The sequence below is a fragment of the Spermophilus citellus genome (assembly GCF_964194105.1).
Source record: "Spermophilus citellus genome assembly, chromosome: 15".
Classification (NCBI taxonomy): domain Eukaryota; kingdom Metazoa; phylum Chordata; class Mammalia; order Rodentia; family Sciuridae; genus Spermophilus; species Spermophilus citellus.
Window position 1 is genome coordinate 76536126 of NC_138195.1, and position 23597 is coordinate 76559722.

A 23597-nucleotide genomic window follows, 5' to 3' on the forward strand; every position below is an offset into this window, starting at 1 on the left:
AGCGTGTACATGGATGTTTACTGCAGCTCGTAAAAGACAAAGCTTGTGTCCATGAACTTCCTGCGCTCTAGCCCTTCACAGCATTCAGATCTCCTTCTTTGTTGGTCCCTGGCTTGGTGTGCAGGCTTGTTGAATTTGCTGGTCAGGAAGCTCAGTCCTCTCAAAAGGAAGCTGATTTGGTTCCTTGGAGCCTCTGTAAAATTGGATTTCCATAGTCCATCTTTTCATTAAACTTGTTGGGCCATGGGAGAAGTTTGACTTAACGTTGACTTAGGAAAGAGTGACCTCTCTCTCTTGCAGGGCTTTGGTACTTTAGTGGAGTAGGAAGTAGGAAAGGGGAAAAGGGTTTAAATTAATTTAATTCATTATAAGTGATATTATTGGGTAGTTCCTACTCTTTTCATTTCTAACCTATTTTCTCTATTCCTTTTTTTTTTCTTTTTATTTTTTCCTTTTTTGTGGTGCTGTGGATTGAATCAGGGCCTTGTGCATGCTAGGCAAGCACTCTACCAACTAAGCTATATCCCCAGCCCTATATCCCTTTTTTTAAAAAAATATAAACTTACCCTCCATTTTTAAACTACCAGTGAGGCTTCTAATTACCTGCTTTTTGAATTGCTAATCAAATATGATTTTAGTGGCTGTGTTTGACTCAAGCACCACAATAACCATTTTTTTAATAAATTTTTATTTTCAATTCCTTGCTATAACTCAGCAGGCCACCTTTCCCCTCAACCCCTCACATTATACAGAGTTCTCTGCAAGCTGTCTAGACAATTGTCTTTTCCCTGGACTCCCTTGGATAGTCACTGATACCAGTCTTTTACCTGAACCCTGGATCTCTTGGATCAGCCTCTTACCCAGAAAGACCTAGAGTCGCTGTCTGTCAAGAAAGATGGACCACGTTTGGAGGCCGAGGGCATCAAGGCCTATTGCTTGGGAATCAAAAATGACTTTGGCCCCAACTGAGAGTGAAATCTACAACAAAGAACATCTGTATATAGCAGCTGTAGATTCTCATTAGTAGGCATCACATCAAGGACCTTAGATCTGTTTTGAGTTGCTTCTCTGTTCATGTTTAGAAGAAAACATAAATTTTGAAGATGATAATCTTTATAGTATTTTAAATTTAATTAAGCCCCAACTGATAGATAAATACATTGTATAAATTTTCAAAATTTTGCCATACATAGGTCTATAAATTTGGCTTCAAAAATACAAAATCAAAGTAATGAAGACTTAATTTCTTTCCCCTCAAGGAAAAACAAACCTCAAGGAAGTTAATTATAGGATTATATGGCAACTCATCTATGCCTCCAACAAACACCACCTATGTTCAAACTCAGCCCTTTTTAGTGTGTGTCTGTCATGCCCACAGTTACATTGGGGGTGTTGACTTCCATGCCAAAGCCAGAGGATTTCACCAGCATAGTTCCTTTGTTTTAAAACACTTCTTTGGAAGTCCTGCCTAAAGCCTTCCACTTGGTCAGCACTTTGGTCAAAAATGAGTCATTCAGGTATCGCTAACTATAAGGAAGCCTTGGAAGTTAAATGAGTTTTAGGTTTCTTCCTGTATATTAGAGGAAAGTAAGGGAGAAGCAGCTGTTGTGATGGTCTTTTATGTCTTCCTTAGTCAGGTTCAGGGAATCGGAACCAATGCAGGAAGCAACATATGAAACGCTTGGGTCACATGGTGATGGAGTCTGACAAGAGTCAGATCCTGCAATTGGCAAGGTGAAAACCCCAGAGAGCTGATGCTCTTGTTCCAGGCTAGGAGAGCAGATTTGAAATTCAGGAAAAGCTCATGTTTTAATTTGAGTCTGAAGGTAGGAAAAACAAAACAAAACAAAACCCTGTTGAAATGAAGTGAAGAAATAAACTATAGGATGGGAGAAAATATTTGACAACTCTTCATCTGACAAAGAATTCACATGCAGAATACGTGAGGCATTCAAAAACTCACCAATCAAACAAACAATAAGCAATCCAATTAAAAGTGTGCAAATGATCTGAATAGACACTTCTCAAAAGAAACACAAATGGCTAACAAATCTATATTATTTATTTTAAAAAGCCCTCAATAGCATCAGGGAAATGAAAATGAAGACTATAATAAAGTATCATCTCACCCCCAAAATGACTGTTATCAAAAAGGCAATAATGGATATTGGTGGGTAAGTGGAGGAAAGGGAGTCCTATACTGGTGTAGAGAAGCATATGGAACGGTTTCTCAAGAAATTAGCAACAGATCTCCCATATGACCCATCTATTTCACTTCTAGGTATATATTCACAGGTTATGAAGTCAGTATAATAACAAAGAGATAACTGCATACCCATGTTTATCACAACAATATTCACTGACCAAGAGAGGGAATCAACCTAGGTGCCCATCAAAGGTGAATCATGAAGAAAAGGTGGTATATACACACAATGGAATATTACTCAGTCATAAAAAAGAATATCTTGTCATTTGCAGTGTAATGGATGGAACTGAAGCATGTTATCTTAAATGAATTAAACTTGACACAGACAAGCAATGCATATTCTCTGTCATATGTGGAAGTTAAAAAGTTGACCTGAAATAGGGTAGGAATTACTAGGGATTAGAAAGGGGAGGGAATAGGATAAAGAGTGGCTGGATTTAATCAATTCATAACATATACATGTATTGAAAACATCACACCAAATCCCATTAATATGCACAATTAATTTACATGAATAAAAAATAAAAATTTAAAAAAAAACTATATAACCCACCTCAATGCAGTCATGTGGGAGAAGTTCCCTCAAACTCACAGGAGGGTCAAACTTTGGTTCTAGTTAGGCCTTCAACTGATTAGATGAGAACCACCCACATTAGGGAGGGCATTCCTCCTTCCTTGTCCACAGATTATCTCCCAAATGTCAAAAACAGACATTTTTCTTTGGGAGCCTACCTAAGATGGGGTCAGGACCCTCTTACCTGTTCCAATCAGGTGATGTATAGCTCTTTCTACTTCTCACCAGCTTGGTAGCCTTTATTTCTTGTCTCAAGAAAAATCTCGGTCAGCTTCCCCCAGTCCACTTCCCTCTTTCCACAGTTCCTCTCCCACTTGATGGCCACCTCTCTGAGTCCTGCTTTCCACCCTCCCGCAGGCCCGTTAGAGGGGGAGGTGGGATAGAAGCTGCAACCTACAGGAAGGAAGGAAGCCTTATGCAGCAGCAGCTGTAAGTCCACGAGTACATTTCCATAAGGAGATGCACACTCAGCCTTGCCCTTCAGTGAGTCTGAAATTGTTCATTTCACTTCCTTGCAGAACTTCAGGTCCTACTTCTGGGCCCAACTGTGCATTCTCCAGACCAATCATGATTTTTGCACTAGTCAGTGCTTATTGAGTAAATATTCTAGAGAGTTAGTTCCTTTTTAACTTCTTTGAAATTATTTACTATTGACTTGGTAGAAGTTTCCCAATGACTGTCTTTATAGCACTGCAAATGACCATGAACAGCTTTATTTTAGCAATGGGGAAGATTAGGTATTCAGAAGAGACAAGTGATTTGCCTAATGTCACACAGCAATACCTTGATGGATTCAAAGAAAGATTTAGACAGCTCCTAGAGCCTCTTGTTCCATCTGTTCAGAACACATATGTACACACACACACACACACACACACACACACACACACACATGCATACACATTAACCTTTGCACCTTATACTTAATAATCTTAGGTTAAATGAATGCACATAAAGGACTGTGATGGAACACACACATATGAGAAGCATTCACATACTTTATGCATGTAATTTTTGCTGTACTCCCATGTAAACATCTTTGATATTTTGAAGGTTGAAATGCCTTTAATAGAAAAATAGCATTTCCATCCCATTATAAGAGACAAGGTTTTAGATACAGTACAAAGACACCAGAAAATTTTGTGTCTATATATTAACCGCAGGTCTTTTTACTTGGAGAGAAAAAATTTTGAGCTTGTTGAAAGGAAAAAAATAATAATTTGATCATATTATCAAAATATATTTATATATCATATCACCCACACATGAAATGACCGAATCCAAGGTTTCAAGTTACATCTTTAACAAATACAGAAACACAACGCATTATCCCCATCACCGACTTTCCTAGGGGATACCTTAATTCTGTGGCAGATTCTCTCCTGTTAGGAAGAAGCAAGACTTACAGGTTCACATGATCACTCACGATCAGGATCCCAGGAGGGAGGTCCTGCCTCTCTTGGCATCTAAACTTATCTCTTCAAAGAAGCCTTTGATTGACCTGATTGGGCAGCAGGGCCCTTTGACTGACCCCTTCTTTATCACATTGCATTTAAGAGAATGCAAAATGAAGCAATGAGGGAAGACGAAATGAACAACGTGTCTTTGACATTGACTGACACTCTCACTAGAGTTTGAGTGACATTTTCATTTCTTCCTGGGAAGAGATTTGGATGAAAAACAAACAAAATCCACACACACAGAGACTCAGACAAACACACACCCACACCCACACCCACACACAGAAACTGCAGCAACCGCGAGTTATAAGTTAATAATGCAGCAGCCTAGGAAACATGGGCATCTAGAGAAGCAAAGGAGACACCAGGGGAGCCTGCCCTGTGTTCCATACCCTCTGCATTTCACCCTGAGGATGGCACTGTGCCATTTATTTTACCTAGGAGTAAATAGCTACAGCAAATAAGTACATAGTTTGCATTTCTCGCTTGCTTATTTGCTTGCTTTTTCCCTTGACCCAAATATGTCTACAGTGTGGAAAGCATACTGTCATTGAATAGGTATCGATAAACAATGCCATGTGTATGCACACACTTGTGGGGTGTATGTGTGTGTGTGTGTGTGTGTGTGTGTGTGTGTATGTTGATGAGTTTGGGGAGAAGCATACACATACATTTAGCTTTTGTTGTGTGACAAATAATCCCAAAAGTCAATGGCTCAATAATCAGTTCTATTTCTTTTTTAACTATTTTTTTAAAAAGGTACACTCATACATTGCTGGTGGGACTGCAAATTGGTGCAGCCAATCTGGAAAGCAGTATGGAGATTCCTTGGAAAACTAGGAATGGAACCACCGTTTGACCCAGCTATCTCTCTCCTCGGTCTATACCCAAAGGACTTAAAAACAGCATACTACAGGGTCACAGCCACATCAATGTTTATAGCTGCACAATTCACAATAGCTAAACTGTGGAACCAACCTAGATGCCCTTCAATAGATGAATGGATTAAAAAAATGTGGCATATATACACAATGGAATATTACTCAGCAATAAAAGAGAATAAAATCATGACATTTGCAGGTAAATGGATGGAGTTAGAGAAGATTATGCTAAGCGAACTTAGCCAATCCCAAAAAAACAAATGCCTAACGTTTCCTTTGATATAAGGAGGCTGATTCATAGTGGGATAGGGAGCAGGAGCATGGGAGGAAGAGATGAACTCTAGATAGGGCAGAGGGGTTGGCGGCAAAAGGAGGGGGCATGGGGTTATTAATGATGGTGGAATGTGATGATTATTATTATTCAAGGTACAGGTATGAAGACATGAATTGGTGTGCATATACTATGTATACAACCAGAGATATGAAAAACTGTGCTCTATATGTGTAATAAGAATTGCAATGCATTCCACTGTCATATATAAATTAAAAAAGAAAAAATTGTATCTTAAATTTTAGAAAAGTAAAAGTAATCCTTCTATAGTTACCTGGAGTATATAAAGCACTCTACTGAACACCAAGGATACATTTAAAATATTTATGAATTTTATACAATTTTAGTGAGGAATTACTATATGTCACATGTAATACAGGGGAACTTGGAGAGGTATCCTGAGGCTGAAGGAGACACAGAGGACTTCCTGCAGGAGGTGATCCTACAGAGCTTTGGAGGATGGGTAGGCACTGGGCAGGGAAGGAGATGATATAGAGGGTGCTCTAGATAAAACAGAAACAGCAGGCATATCTGGAGTAGAAGTCAAGAGTATGTTGGGGTTGGGGTTGGAGCCGTGGTCAGTGGAACACAATGAGAAAAGATACCCTGGGGAGATGGAAGGGCCCAGAACTCAGTGAAAGCCACATGTGCTCTGCGAAGTGTTCAAATTTAGTCTGATGCAGATGATACCAAGTCACTTAAGAGAAGTACAGTAATTAAATTTAAAAAAAAGGATGTATAGCATATTTCTCCTGAATATTTTCAAGTACAAATTTATGTGCCATATAATATGGTAATTAGATACAGGACTAGAAACTAGATTGCTTTGGCTACAAAATGGCAAAGTGAATGAACGGCTGGGTTTTCACTTTGGACAACACAGCCCTGTTGCATGTGTCCTAGACGCCAGCTACACTGTCTTGATAACAACCCAAAGCTGCCCTGCACACAGTAACTATCAGTTCTTATTCATGATCCTGGGGGTGGATGATGGTGCAATTCTTGGATAAGCTTTCCTTGGTCTTGTTCATGAGGCTGCATGAGCAGGGCAGGGGTGTTGGGCCATCTAGGCGTCTCACAGTTGCTGTGGGTTGTTATCTGGTCATCTCAGCTCCCATGTCGCCTCTCACTCTCTGAAAGGCTGGCCTGGCTTGTGTGCTGGTCATTACACAGTGCCCAAGAGTGTGAGGGTAGAAGCTCAAAGCCATCTGTGACTCAGCTTCGGAAGTCTCCTAATACCACTCTGGCCAACGTCTGCTGGTTAGTACAAGCCATAAGCCAGCACAGTTTCAAAGTGGAGTAAATAGACTCTTAATGAAGGACTTGGTGAAGTCTCATTGAAGCCTGGTATCTACGCCGGGATAGGAAGACTAGGGGGTCACATTGTCATCTCTCAGTCCTCCCAGTGGGACCCCATCACAATTCAAATTTCAGGTAAAATGAACATTTGTAAAGCTTCCCTGATTGAGGCTCATGATATCTTGGGCCTCTTCTAGATCTTTCAACCTAGATGTTTTTAAGGTAAGTGCCTAGAATTTTCTATTTATCAGACAACACTGATGTCCAGGAGCCATCAATGCACTGTCTAGCTGTCAGCAATTTAGTAAAGTAACATTTGCGAGAATCTCTGCTTTTAATTAAAAAATGAATCTTTATCCATCTTAGTTTTTACTCCTTGGCACATCAATTATCCTTGGGGTTAAAGGAGTAAACACGAACATCATTGCTCACTTTGTGAAGTTCCAACAAATACCATATTGTTGTGCTCAGCACCTCTAATGTGGACCCAGGAATCTGCATATCTGACAATTATTGATTATGTCTACTTGCTAGCTGCACTGGATGTTTTTCCTGGAGATTTCAACATGAAGAAAACAAGGTTCTTTTTGTACTTTTCGAACTCACTGTCTAGTCCTGAGGTGAAATAAAGGTGATTCAATAAAGTACTATGGGAAAAAGAGGTTAACTGGGCCAGAGGTTATCCAGGATGTTAAGTCCAGGCAACATTTCTGGAGAGCTCACTGTGTGAATTAACTCCCTTAAAGTTATAACCATCCTGTGAGCTCAGTACTAAGGCTATGTATTTTTTTTTTGTTTACTATTTGTTTGCTTGTTTACTTTTTACAGCTTAAAAAGTTTAAGCTAAACTCATAGACCTTAAATAAATTTCCCCAAAATACACATAAAGTTAAGAGCTGTAGTCAACATTGAGAACCAGAAAGATTTGATTAGCAAACTCCTTCTTTTATACTAATTATGCAGATTGAAACAATCCATTCATAATTTGATATCTGTTGTGTTGTTTCTTGCTGCATAACGACTGCAAATTTACTGGCTGAATTTGCTAAACACAGGTTTAGGTATCCCAGATTCCATGGATAAAGAGTTCAGATACTGTTGAACTAGGTCCTCTGGTTCAGGGTCTCACTAGACTCCAACCAAGGAACTGGCCAGGTGAGCCTCCTACAGAGGCTTGACGGGAAAAGAACTTGCCTGCAAAGTCCCTCAGGCTGTCATTTCTTTGTGGCTGCAGAACTATAGAACTGGGAGAGCTTTGATTTCTTGCTGTCAACTGGAGACTGTCCTCAACTCCCAGAGGCAGCCCATAGTTCCCTCCCATGTAGCCCTCTGCAAAGTCCCAGCACAGCAGCTTGCTTCTAGGGCACAGGAGAGCAAGAGCAAGTCAGCCAGCAGAGGACTCTGACACCATGTCACATCGCCTTGGCTATCTTCTGTTCTAGAAGCAAGAAAATGTCCTGTCCTCAGTTAAGGAAAGGGGATTATACAAGGAGTGAGGCCGAGGATGCAGGGTTCAGGGAGCCACTCTAAACTCTGTCCACCATATTAGACAGGTATGAGCCTCAAGTGGGAATTCACTTGTGGACTTTGAAGCATGTGAATTAAGTACCCTGGGGTATGTGAGCGTGCATGTGCATGTACATGCAGACACCACACACACACACACACACACACACACACACACACACACTGCAACACTCCTCATGTTTACTTACAGGCACGCTCCTCCCGTACTTCAGAGTCTCTTGCACACGTGTTTCAGTCTTGGTACTAAAATCTGACTTTCATTCAGAAGGGAACAGACTATATCCCTACTTCTTTTTCTCCAACAGAAAGTTGAGCAGGGAGGATGGGGAGGTTTGGGGAGAAAGGAAGACTGTTGAGGATAAAAACCAAAAATCAATGTTTCTTTCTGGATTGAAAAGCAGGAGGGTATGTCTTATCAAGGACCTTTGCAGGCCATGAAACTGCCTAAAACATACATGCAATAAACTGTCCCTGATAGAACTCTCTTAGGAAGGCAGACCTGAGGCCCATTAAATGGCTGCTTGGCTGGGCTGTGTTGAAAAAGGCTGGTGTGAGATGAACCCTTTGCCAGGGGTGTGGTGAAGAACTCAAGGGCTTGGGATTGGAGGCACATTTTACATGATGAAGAACCACGGTGAAGACCCTTTGATGTAAACCTCCAAGTTTCACCTACTCAACAGAGATCTCTCTGGACTTAGCTTTTTTTTTTTTTTTTCTTTTTTTCTCAACTAAGAAAAAAAGGCTACTTCAGAGGTCAGGAAATCCATTCCACTCCAGCAAGGCCACACTAGTACTATACTTCCTAAGAAGAGTCAAGAAATATGACAAGATAATGGGGAAAGAAACAAGGAAACACAGCCATATGCCCCACAACATGCTTCTAAATGACACAAAAATAAATGTAACATCTTACTGCAGTGTCCCAAACATAGACCTTAGAGTCAAAAAGATCTCAGTTTAAAACTTGATTTGCTGTGTTATTGGAGCTATTTAATCTTGGGCACATTACTTAAGTTCTCTGAGCCTCAGTAAAAGAATATTGGAAGTAAAAGTGAAACAAGTGCTTCCTTTGGGTGGTATTTTCTGCTAAATTCCTTCCACTTATTACCTTATTTAACACCCACTACAACCCTATAATCAGAGCTCTTAAAATATAAACAAGTCTAACAATTCAAGTTACAAAAATAAAAAAAATAAAATACTAACATTAAAGTTATGCATTTAAGTAATAATGAAAAGGGTTGAAGATATAAATATTAACATTAAAATCAGCAATAGTAATTGAAGGTTTCTAACAGGAAAAACATTCTGGAGAAATTATAGATTAGTCATTATTGAATCCATTACTTGCTTGTTCTCCTCCTGCTGACTCTTTGTGCCTTGGTCTCCTGTGCCCTGTTTCATAGAAGTGTTTCCTCTCAGTGACAAGAATGATGGGCAAACAGTGGCAAGAAGCAGGTGAATCAAGTACTGCTTTTCCTATGCTTGATTCTGCAGGAAAGGCCCAGGCAAGAGCATTGGGGAAACTTCCTTTGGTCACATATCCATCTGTGTATCAATAATCACAGCCAGACGTTTAGAGTTCTTTGGTTGGCTTATCCTGGGTCACTTACCCAAACTTAAGGCTCAGGAAGTGGGGTCCCTTCCTCTCTTAGCTCAGAACTGATAGAGGAAGGAGACAGAAGAAGGACAAAAAGGTAACTATTACCTGGAGGTATATTTGTTTCACTAACTTATGGTAAGAAAACTAAAGTTCAGAGCAATTTCATAACTTATGGAAGGTCATCTATGTATAACAGAGCAGGATTTAGTTTGAGGCCTGATTAGATTTATGACCAGTTGGAAGGGCTAATGTGCCTATCCATTTCTATTCTATTCTTACATATTATTGATTCTGATGATGAAAAGTTTTGTAACTAATTATATGGAGGGTAACTCTTGTAGAGTAAATGCTTCACCCAACCAAAGGCTTTGCTTTAGTCAAAATTAAATGTATTAAAAAATATTGCTCTTCAGCAAACAGAGATAGCCTATTAGCTTTCTACAGATGGGTTCTTAATTTATATTCCTTACACTATTTCTCCTGAATGTTTTCAAGCACAAGCTAAGAAGTCCTTTTCACTCTTCCTTGTAAGAAATCTCTCTTTCCTCCAAACATCTCCAATCATCTGCAGAGCTCTCTGACTATGCAATTCTAGATAAGAACAGGGCATTGATTTATAGTGAGTCTTCATCCTCAGTCACAGAGAAACAAAACAAAGTGCTACACCCTGTGAATAATTAGTTTAGAAAACAAGCCCGAGATGCGGTGGAACAAAGCAATGGAATTCATACTCCATTTCATTCATCTTGACAGTTGCAAGAATCCAAGTCCAATCGGGCTGCTATTAAAACCGAAGGCAGAGGCTGGGAAAAAAGGGAAAGATATGTTATTGTCAAACCAACTCCCATTGCAGCTGAAAGACTATTAAACAGAGAAGGACACCAAACTATGTTCCTTGATCCTGGGAAAATATTGATTAGGAAGGGAATTCAGAACAATTTTCCAGATGTTCTCTTGCAATGGAATAAATAAGTAAACCTCTAAACAGCTGCCACACAGGGACCCAGTGTTTCTATGGAGGCCCCTCCAGGAGTGTGCAGGGTGACCTTTGCTCTAAGGTCAGCACTCTCTCTGGGCAGGTACAATTATCCAGTAGAGTCTGGATTGTAGGAGGAGAATGGAGGAAGATTCTTCTTTTACTCATTTTCTCTTTTGGGAGAAGCTTGGGTTGAATGAATAGTTAGAACTATTCTGAGAAAATAAAAAGGAAAAATAGAGAAAATAAAGGCAAAAATGTCTTAGTAATAAAAGAAGATACAAAAATTTAAGAATATTGCCTAAGATCTATAAAATAAAGACTAAGTTGTTATACTTAACAAATTAGTAAAAACAAAATCCAGTAATTATTAAAATAGTAGTTTTCAGGGAATAGATAACAGATAAGCAGCAATGAGGGACAAATTCTCACTTTCCATTTTTAATGTCACAGAGTTTTTCAATCATTCCATGTGGATACATGTATTTCATAAAGATTCTATAAATATGGCTAGATTATTTTTCAAAAAAACAATTTTGGATAGAATGTGAACTAAGAGTATTAACTAATAATACCAATTTCCATTCTTTGCCTTCAAACTGGGAACAATAGCAACAACATTAGAAGGTCAGTATTTATTGTTTCATTTCATCAAATGAAAAAAATATAGATTCAAAGATTTTGGATACTCCTTTAATATTACTCAGAGGTTGGGGGCCTAGTAATTAGCAGAGATCTGAGATACTTGGCTCTGAGTTTAAAGTCCTCTTCTTTGCCTCCTCATTGGATATGGAATTTAGAACCAAAGGACTAAGGCAACTGGTAAGAAAAGAAGGGTATCTTACCCTTAGGGATATTGATGTAGGATATGAAGCAGGTTGAAAATGCAAACTGATTGAAGATTGTTTTAAGTCATGCATAAGCGAGCCACTGAACCATGAAGTTTGAGAGACATCAGACAACAGTGGGACAGAGTTCTAACATTGGAAGAGTGACACATATGTCATTCCATTTATCATCTCTGACAGAAAGAGAATGCTGGTATTAGTGGACCGGAAGTCAGGTATAGTGTGGTAATATCGAGATTTGGGAAATAGCAGAGCAAAAAAAAAAAAAATGTATTATTTTCTACTCGACTCAATAAAGTGGAGTCAGAGATAAAGAGCAAGGAGAATGTTGGTCAATAAAATAATGTGTATTGATAAGTTGCAGGAAAAGACCCTGGAAACCTGGATCACTCTCTCATCATTCATCACAGCTCTTTTGTTAGAGAAGAAGGTACCTGCTCCCTCCAGAGCTTTGCTGATGGTTTTGATTCCTGTGAAGCGGAAAGCCTGATGCAAGGAGCTGTCTGCAGTAAAGCTTGAATGCTTTCTCCTTGGAGATTAATTCAGAGTGGCCCTGCACATTACTTATTCTCTCTTCCTCTCTCTTTCTCTTTTTCAATAGTAATGAGCTTTTGAGGAAAAAAGTCAGGCTTAGGAGTTTTGTTGTATGTCTGACCCTTCTTTACATGTCTGCACAATTCCATCCTGCCCTCTGTGCACTTTATACTTTTAAAAATAACTTTATCACAAGGGCTTTAGATCAAATATGAAATGGAAGTAGAAATAAAGTTTGCACATTCCAAATTCCTCTTATTCCCTTGCAATTCAGTTAGGAAGTTAGGGAGCTGCTCTGGAGCTAAGAGTTCATGGAAAAATAAGGAAGGAAAAAATGTTAACGTGTTTTTAGTAGGAATATGGTACCTGTGCATACACAAATACACACTCCACGTCATTCCTGGGTTCCCACTGCCACGAGGATGTCTGGATCTTCTTTCCAATGGAGAACTCAGCTAACCAACTGCCTACTCATTTTCGTCTAGTATCTATAACCTGTAATTTAGGGGCTGGGGCTGTATCTCAGCAGCAGAGCACTTGCCTAGCATGTGTGAGGCACTGGGTTCAATCCTTAGCGCCACGTTAAAAAAAAAGAAACAAATATAAACTATAATTTACGCTAAATTCCAAAATATAAGAGGGACAATATGTGTGCCTCTGTGTGTGTGTGTGTGTGTGTGTGTGTGTGTGTGTGTGTTCATGTCTGTGCATGTGTGCATCTGCACATGTATATTGGGGTGGGTAGATGAGATAAAATCATTAACTGCACTACAGTTTAAGGCAACACTCTCCCATGATACAAATTATCACCTCCTTCATATTTTGTTGAATACTGTTTGGATTCATTTGAAATCAACACTGAAAATTAAAGTAAGTTGGTGGAAAACTTAGCAGTTTGGGGGAGAAAAGTAGGAGACAGTAAATATGAAAAGCAGCAATGACATTTTTTTTTTCATCAGGGATCTCACTGGAACAAAGAAAAACAGCAATGATTCCATGTTGAGGGCCACTCTCAGACTCTCTCAGTGCTTTTCTCCCAGTATCTGCCAGGTATGTCAAAGCTATGCAAGTGCCCAGTGTGAGATGTACCTCAAGGGTACTGCAGAGAGTCTGGGCCAGAAATCAAGGCGGGCACGTGCTGAGAGAGATCTTAAGGGCACTGCTACAGACAAAAAGAAAGGTAGTCTCAAATATGGGGAGGTCCTAGAGTTAGGGCAGCTTTAATTAACTTTTCATTCTGGCAATGCCTTCCTGTCCTTTGCAATATCTATTGTCCATCTGTATTATTATTGCTTACACTTTTAAAAATCAAATCATGTAAAAATATTTCATGTAAATGTTTTACTAGAGCCACCCATGAAGAATCAGGATCACTTTTACACTAAAACAAAACAAAACAAAACAAAAAACAAAATCCTTCAAAATAGTATTACAAATTATATGATTGCAAAATTGCAATCCAAGTGTTTTTACCTTTGGAGGATGGGAAAATCTGAGCATGAGCCTGAGGCTTTTTTTTTTTTTTTTACCATTACAAAAACAAACAAATAACAAAAAAAGAAAAAATAAGGAAAGGAAGGAGAGAAAATGGAGGGAACAAAACAGAGATTAACAAGCTTTGGAAAAGTGTGGAAGATATAGCAACAGAGTCTCTGCAGCAATTTTAGAGAGTAATACTAATTAGAAAGTAATTAAAAACTTTCTGTTTGTGAGATACAGTGCTGTGTACACAGTAAGGGTGGTGGTGTTGTCAGGAAAGAAGGTTGGATATTGTCTTGAAATTGTCTGCAAGATACGTGTGTCACACTCTTTGAAAATCACTTACATAGCTGGCTCTAGACTCAGAGCTGGACTGAGTGTGGGCTCACTCATTAAGAAAAGGTACACTAGGCCCTTGCTTTCTGTGCCCGGCACTGTACAAAGTGCTAGGCACATAATGGTGAAAAGAACTAAAAGAAACTTCATTCATGGGTTCTTTTTAAAACATTTTTATTGGTGCATTATAATTGCGCATAATAGTGGGATTCACTATGACGTGTATACATCCATATAATTTGATCCATTTCACTCCCTGTACCTCCCCTTTTCTTTCCCTACTCCCTTCCCCAGTCCCCTTCCTTTACTCTGCTGGTCTTATTTCTATTTTCATGAGAAACCCCTCGCCCCCCCCCCTTTTTTTTTTTACTTTCTCTCTAGCTTCCTCATATGAGAGAGAACATACTATCCTTGACTTTCTGAGTCCATGCTCTCCAGTTCCATCCATTTTCCTACATATGACATAATTTTGTTCTTCCTTATGGCTGAATAAAATTCAGTTTTGAATCCATATCACATCTTGTTTATCCATTCATCTGTTGATGGACACCTAGGCTGGTTTCATAACTTGGCCATCGTGAATTGTGCTGCTATAAACCTGAGAATGTATGTATTGCTGTAGGATGATGACTTCAGTTCTTTTGGAAGAACATCAAGGAGTACTGTAGTTGAATCCTACAGCAGGGTCATTCCCCATATTTTGAGGAACCGCCATACTGAATTCCATAGAGTTGTACTAATTTATAATCCTCCCAACAGTGTATAAATATTCCTTTTCCCCCACATCCTCATCAGTATTTATTAATACTTGTATTCTTGATGGTTGATATTCTAACTGGCATGAGAAGAAATATTAGTGCTGTTTTGATTTGCACTTCTGTAATTGCTAAAGATGCTCAACATTTTTTATATATTTGTTGGCCATTTAACATTTTTTCTTTGAAAATGTGTATTTATTTCATTTACACATTTACGAATTGGGTTATTTATACTTTTGATGCTAAGTTTTTCTTTTTTTTTGTTTTGAGTTCTTTAAATTTTTTGGATATTAATCCTCTGTTTGAAGAGTAGCTGACGAAAATTTCTCTCATTCTGTAAAATCTCTCTTCATGCTCTTGTTTGTTTGTTTGTTTGTTCTTTTTTGTTTTCATGCAGAAGCTTTTAAATTTGATGCCATCCCATTATTAATTCTTGGCCTTATTTCCTCAGGTTTTGGAGTCCTATCAAGGAAGCGATTGCCTGCACCTGTGTGTTGTAAGGTTGCACGGGCCCTTTGTATGTGTGTGTGTATGGTACTATGGTTCTCATGCATGGTTCCTTTTCTACTGTGCTGAAATATATGTAATAAAATTTACCACTTTAGCTATTTTAAGTGCATAGCTCAGGGGAATTAAGTACTTTCACAATGTTGTATAGCCATCCCTACAACCTACTTCCCAGAGAATTTTCACCCTACCAAGTGAAAACTCTGTACTCATTTAACAAAAATTCCTCTTTCTCCTCCCCAGTATGCTCTATGGTATTTTCTGTCTCTCTGAATTTACTTCATATAAGTGATATCACATGATCTTTGTTCTTTCTGTACTGGTTTACTTCAATTATAATGTTTTTGAGATTTTTCTGTGCTGTAGCATGTATTAGAATTTCATTTCTTATCATGATTGAATAATATTACATTTGTATGTAGGTAGTGCATTTGTTTATCCACTCATCTTTTGGCTATTTTGCAAAATCCTATTGTGATCATTGGAATGGATGCATTTAACTGAGTTTCTATTTTCAACTCTTTTTGGATATATATTCTTCCATAGGTCTTACATTTAACAGGAAATACAGAGAACAGAAAAATGGTACCCTGAGACTACTGTGCTAGCAGGACACAAGCTCAGTGACTGAAGAGTAGAAGACAGCCAGACAGAGCCTTTGTAGAGGGAATCCTAAAAGCAGAAAGAAGGGATGAGTCGGGTGAAAATCCTTAATTAAGATGGTAAATAGCCCACTAGGTGACAATGTAAAACACAGGAATGCTTAGAATACAGGGTATAATAGGAAACAGATAAGATTATAAGGGAGGACAAGGAAGCAATCATGGAGGGACAAGTGGTCATATTAAGATTCACAGGCCTTTCAAATTCTCTTGTGGTTCATTTCTTCCCATTACTCAGACTCCTTTGTTCCCATATTGTGTCTTTATAAATGCCTCCTCTGACCCCTATCTAAATTGACATGTCACTTTATTAATTTCTAGTCCTTATCTTGTATTATTGTTCTCCGTGGCACTTACAGTCCATACTTATGTATTTCTCTATGTGTGTGTGTATCACTTCCTTAGAATGAAAGTTTTATAAGGCACTGACTGTGCCTCCTCAATCTGCATCCCACGGCAAAGGACTGTGATGCATACAGTGAGCTGTGAGCACTGGGGTATCAGTAAGCCAATGAACCGACCTTTGCTTACAAACTTTGTGATCTTGAGCAACATATTCCTTTTCTAATTCACGTGCCTCTTTTGTCTTGCTTCATAAAGCACATTGTACAGGGTCTAGGATATACCACGTGCCTAAGGAGAAGGGAGTTACCTTTTTCCATTTTGGTGTTTCTACCTTGTTGTAGACCCATCTATTGCAATAAAAAAAAAATCAAAAACAAGTTTCTGAATTTTGACCCTCTTCCTAGGAAAATAATAAAGTAGTGAGAATTAGGCTAATACTAAATGCAATTAGTGTTTAAACTTGTATCTTGCAGAACCAAGTGTCAGTAAGTCCAGCTATGGAGATTACTTCCCTACAATGATCTATTCAATGATCTATTATGCATAGACTGAAGCATATGAGAGTATATGTCTGTTGACCTGTGCTTTGTAGGTAAAAACATATGCTCAAGGAGGGGTGAGGGAAGGGTGAGGAGGGTCAATGGGGCTTGCCAACTATCAAGATACATTATAGGTATATATGCACATGCCTCAATGAAGCCCAGTGTCCTGTACAACTAACATGCCCTAATACAAAACTTCTTCATCAAAGCACATGGAATATATATGGTACATGAAGAATGCAAGAACAATATGATCCAGGTGATTGTACTAGCCCCGTTCTGAATCCCTTGCCATTTTTGTACAAATCAGCATCATAGGAAAAATCAGTGAGAAAGAAGAATTTTTTTTTTTTGATATCCTGCTCAAAACCGAAACAAGACAAAATAAAATTTCATTCCTGATTTTGGAGGTTGAAAACAAATTCATAGAATACATTGATCTTTACTCCTAACTTACTCCAAAACAAAAATCAAAAACACATCACTGGTTAACATGGACCCTGGGAATGAAAGAGATTTGCATCATGCAGGTGTTAAAACACATGTGAAACTGAGCAGAAGGAATGAGGTATTTTAGCTGTAGCTTTTGGCTTGGAACTGATGAGATAATATTTTCCTCAAGGGAAAGGCTTTCATTTCATGCCTGCTCTGTGGAGCAGGAGATAATGCTAAGAGGATGCTAGAACTGGGACTTACTTTGCCAATTCCATGAATGTTCTTGGCCTTGAGGAACAGGGGCTCTTTTTAGAGCTCATGGGGTTGATGTTGATTTTCAAGGCATTTTTTGATAAGTTATACCTTTGTACTTGCAAGAGGAATTTGTGAAGATTTAGAGCACACCGGCTTCTATACCTGCCAGGACTATATTTTATCACTCTCTCAGCTACGGGGGATCAATTTGAGTGTTTTTTTTTTTTTTTTTGAGATCCAGCTGAGAATAGCTCGAATAGCTCTGGATAAGGCTGTAATAAGGGAAAGGGGAAGGGATATTTATTCTTTGATATTTTAATATATCAAATTGGAATATAATTTACAGTTGAGTATCTTGTTAATTTACATCCTATTTGAAACTCACCTGCAGTTGGTGTACACTGGGCCAGTGGATCTCACACATATTGATGTGCTAGCTTCTATAGGGGATCTTGTTCAAAACGCAGTGTCTCAGGCCCCAACTCAAAAGCTCCTTTTTAATGAGTCTGAAATTAGGATCCAGAAATCTCAATATTCAACCAGCACCTGAGGTGAATCTGCCAGGCCACAAACCATGTTTTCAGAAATAACCCAAATTCTCTTATTGACTTAATAATATTCTGATCAAAACTCTCTGATTGTCTTAATGATATTCTGTGCATGCCTCACTGGTCAATTTTTATTCCTTCTCCCACTGACTTCAGCTCCCTTTCCTACTAATGTCCTAAAAAGGCCATTTGGGGAATTTAAGCTAGTCGCTAGTGGAGAATTCTCCTAATCTGACTATAGACATCTGTCCCAGGCTTCTCTTTGTTAATTGAAAGAGGTGGAAGACATAACTGAAACAGACATAGAGAAAGAGACATCACAGACTCGTTTAATAATCCCAATGATTTCAGAATGTCTGCATTACAGTATATTACAAACTACTGTTAACAATAAGGGAATTAGTATTTGGGGGGATGGAGAGACTGGGCAGTGTCTCAGTGATAAGAAAAGGGAGGGAGAGCAAAGCCTGTGGCTCTTGTTATGTGTGGTTGTTTCTCTGGGTGTGCGTGATCAGGAAGAGGCTAACTATGTAGCAGCACATGCCCATGAGGGGAAAATACAGAATGAGGTGAGAAGCAAGAAGTCAGGTTTTGTTTCTAAAACCACAATGAGAAAGACTGGAGATGTACAGCTTGAAGAAATGGAAATGAAAAGATGAGGATGTGGTTTCTCTTTTACCCAAAATCAGGCATATGGGAAATGTGAGTGTGTATGTGCACGTGCATGCACATGTGTATGTGTATAGATTCCCAGGAAAGGAGAGTAAGGCCTTCTCCATGCAGAGAGCAGACAGAATCAGCACTGATCAAAGGCTGACATCAAACGTGTCCTCGATAATTAAACCTGTGTCTGTCAACCCTCATTAGCAAGCAGGAAGGACGATTATAAGTTTCCCATGTATTAACTCAACTTTATCCTATTTTCCAGACTCTGGCCACTTTCCACCATATCCTGTTGCTACATTTCAAAATCCTTTTGCAATTTAATGTTGTGGGAGCCACCAAAGATGTTAGATTCTGTCACCAGTGTTGCAAATAAATCTTAAGTGTATGGTTTCAGTTTTACCCACAGTCAGGCTATGTGGGGAAGTTCTCAGCCTAGGGTTATATTTGTACGTGATATGTGCATACATGTATTGTGTAAAAGCAATAAAGCTCCAAGAAAGGAAATCAAGATCTCCATGCAGGGAACGAGTTGTGTGAGTGTTGATCAGAGGCTGACATGAAACTTATGTCCTCAATGATGAAACTGGCTCTTGGTAAACCCCCTCTGGAGAGGAGGAAGTTTCATTATGAGTTCCTTCGGCCATGTGTGTTGGCTCTATGTTGTTCCAATTTCTAAGCCTCAGTCACACTCCAACACATTCTTCTCTGCCATCTCAAATTCAATTTGCAATTTAACGCCATGGGGTCGGCCAAATACAGGGTCTTCCATATTCTCAGCGACATGGGAAAATGTAGAGCATTTTGTGAAATAACCTCACCCATAAAATATGGTGGCATTAAGCCATCAGAATGAAATAAAATCACGTTTCATAAATTTTAAGTTTAATCTATATGTAAATTTAGCCAACATTTTAAAAAGAATAATAATTCATGAGTATTGATGTTTACACTGCTTGCCAATGTTTTTATTACTTTAAGTAATGATCTAAACACAAATGACATTCTTGCATCTTACAAAAAGAGGCGCTTAATTGTCTGAAGAGATACGGAGCAGAGATCCATCTCCTTCTTTCAGACAAAACCTTTTCTAGGCCATAAAAAACAATGACACCAAACAAAAATCTGCTGATTTTCATTAATCTCTATGCTTTTTACTAAAATTTAAAAGTCTCCCGAATGCACCCTGGACTTTTCTAAGTAGTATAAACTAAATAAATAAAAACTTAAAAAAATGCAATCAACTAGTAATAAGTAAAAAAAACAAACAACAACAACAACAAAAAAAAAAAAAAACTGAGGTGGTTCAGATGTAGACTTATGTTCCAGGAACAAAAACAAACAAACAAACAAAAACCTTTTTTGTTCCTAGTATAATTAGAGTCTAGCATGTGGACTGAGATGAAGTGACCCTGCATTGGTAAGCCAAAGAGGGAAGAATGTGGAAAGGAGTGCTTGCTTCTTACAGGCATTGTGGAAGGTGACACAATTCACTTTCTCTCACATTCACTGGTGAGTACTGGCACTAGAACCAGGTAAGTCTATTTAGATTCTCAGATTTCCATTTTCTGAAATAAGAGATTGATTTAACAGGTGTGATAAAGTCCAGGATCACCCTGTCATCTGTCTCCAGTTGCGTTTTAGACTGGAATTGAAACCGGCACTGAAATGTCTACTTTACTCTGGAAGTTAATGTTTATACATCCAAATCCTGTGTTATGGAGGTCTGTGAATCCACATGTTTACAATTCCTCTGGAAAACAGTAGTGGTTAGTGTAGACTGTTTTGACTGTCTATTACTTGCCAATAAGTATTCTAAAGATATCACATAAACTAATGTACTTTTTTTTCATCATTATCTTATTTAATCTTCAAAAAAAATCCAACGAAGTAAATATTATTTTCCACTCTGTTTTGAAGAGAAAACTACAGAGGCACAAAGACACTAAATTACTTAAATTGATTGATGCTTTCTGGTGTCAGAACTGATTCAAACCAAAGCAACCGGACTCTAGAGCTTTCCTGTTCCTCAATACACCAATCTCAGGTGATTCAAGGCATATTAAAGTCTGAAAAGCATGGATTCATGTGTCATGCAAGAGTTTCTGATATAAGAAATCAAAGAATGCTTTGAGAAACTGAAATAATATTTTAAAAATATTCCTTCATTTTCTTTCCAACATATATCCTCAGTATTGATATCTTCTCTGATCTCCATATCTGAATATTCAAATACATTTTTTTGTCACAATGTAACTCTTGTTGACATGAAGCAAACTCAGATAATTGCATGTTAATTTCTCTTGCCGATGCTCTCTCAAGAGTCCTTCTTCCTGCTGTTGAGCAAGTCTGAAAACCTGAAAGTCACCCTCACATGTCACTTCTCCTCATCACCAGCCTTTGCTGAGTGATTCCCATCACCCTCACATAATCAATGGCTCAGAAACTCCTCTCTGCCCTTCTGTTGCCCATGCAGTCATATGTCACAGGACTTTGCAAAGACTTGTCACTCATTCTCTCCAAGCATTTTTTCATATTTTGGTGAGAGGGAGGCTCTAAAACCATGGCAGATAAAAACCCAGATCCTTGATATTTCCTAGAAAACTGCATGTGCTGTCCTGACCTCATGGTCCTCAGCTCCTCTTCTCCAGGCACGTCCACCATCCTTCAATTCTTTTCAGTTTCATTGGCTTCACATTTTCACCTGGGACCCTCCCCTGGGAATTATTCCTGAAGAGGAGCATTGCACAGATTACTTTAATAACTCCAGGCCTCAGTCATTTCCCCTTAAAATGAGCATAAAGGAACTTTAGATCAGAGTTGTTGAAACTTGGAAGTAAAATATATTCTATTAATATTTAGTTTCCCTCAAAATGTTCAAATATTTTTAAATATCTTCTAATAACCTTTGTATTGAAACATATTAAATGACATATTCCTTTCCTCCATGCACTATCTGTTATTTCCATCATTTCTACAGCTGTAATTTCATGGAACTTCAAGGTTAGATGTATTATTTAAGGAATTTGTTTATCTCCTTTCAGAAATTCATCAAAATAAATCATTGCAGATCTTGCTGTGAAGCATTCTCCCTGCAGTTTTTAATTACCATCTAGTTAACAGTATCTTTTAGAATGTTGAATCTCTTTCAAATGTAGGTGTTGGATGCCTATAATTTTCCAAATTGCTACTTTGTTCTACAACCCATTTAATGAGTTAGTAAAAACAATTAATGAAATTTACACACTTTCATAGGCTCTGACAGGAAAAAAAAAAGAAGATTCCACATAAATGAGCAAGAAGAGAAGCATTAATTAGGATCTAATTTGTACTAGAAGAGTTCAGTGCCCAATACTTTGAAAATTAATTGAACTTTTATGTTGATGTATGGGGTAAAAGCATAGCCAAGTTCTTATTGAGATAAAATTAATATTACCCTAATAAAACTCTCAAGAATAGTGATTTATTGGAGTAACAAATAGATACTATGCAAGGGTTATCAGAACTGTAATCCAACAAGAAGGAAAACACTAGAGTATCACATACATGTGTTAAAGATACAAAGTTCTATGGTTTGGATACATTTGAATGTCTCCAAAGATTCTTGTGCTGGAAGCTTGGTCATCAGTAAGGCAATACTGTGATGGTAGAACCTTTAAGAAGTGGGACCTAATGCAAAGTGATTAGGTATTGGGGGATCTGCCAATGAAGGGAATTATGTAGCTCTTACAAGACTCTTGTTCATTTATCCAAGAGCAAGTTGTTACAATCAAAATCAAGCCTGGCTCCTGAATCTCCCAGGTTTGCTGTCTCACTATGTGATCTCTTTCACATGTGCTCTATGAGGCCATCACCAGAGACTTGAACCAGTGGACTGCCTGATCTTAGACTTTCAGCTTCCAAGACTATAAGCCAAATATACCCCTTTTGTTCATAAAATACTCCATTACTTTGTTATAGTAACAGAAAACTGACTAATACAGAAGGGCTGTCAGGTTTTGGAGGAAATGAGGGCCCAACAGCACATGCTATAATTGCATTATTTAAAGTCCAGGATTATTACAAATTTTATCAACAATTCATTCATTATGTTTAGGTAAATAAAATAGATGAATATTTTAAATAGGAGCTGGAGAGTCTTTGGCATGTAATGAGTAAATTTGGACAAGACATCTTTAAGAAATTGGATAATAACTATTTAAATTCCATATTCTGCAGCCTAATGAATTCCATTGGGATAGGGATGGGAGGACTTTATAATTCTCAGTTGCGCTCATTATGAATAGCTCTAGCCATCAAAAATTATAGTGTAGCTGAATGGGAACCATCTTCCTTTGGTCACAAAGTGACCAAAGAGAAGGATTTGGAGTTGCAAGAGTGGGCTTCAGCCAGCACATATGAGTCTGGGCTCTGCTCAGTCAAGCCTGGGTCCATCCCAGCCCTGCCTCTTGCTGGCCAAGTATTATGTAAGGCAATTATGTGAGGTAGCAGAAGCAGGATTCAAATCACAGCAATCTAGATTCAGAATACCCATTTTTAATGGGGTAAAGCTAAACCTACTTCTCTATCCCACTGGGTAGTTGATGGTATACAAAATATGGTATACAAAAGCTAAACCTACTTCTCTATCCCACTCCTGTAGTTGATGGTATACAAAATATGGATGTGCACTTTGTAATATGCATCTAATATTAATCAAGACACCAAATCCAGACCTTAGCCTAACACAGCTCACCATGGAGACTAAAACCAGGCAGGAGTGAGGTCTCAGAGGCAGGCTGAGTGGTGTGGGTCACAGTTCTGGGCTGCATTCCTCTGGTCTTTGATG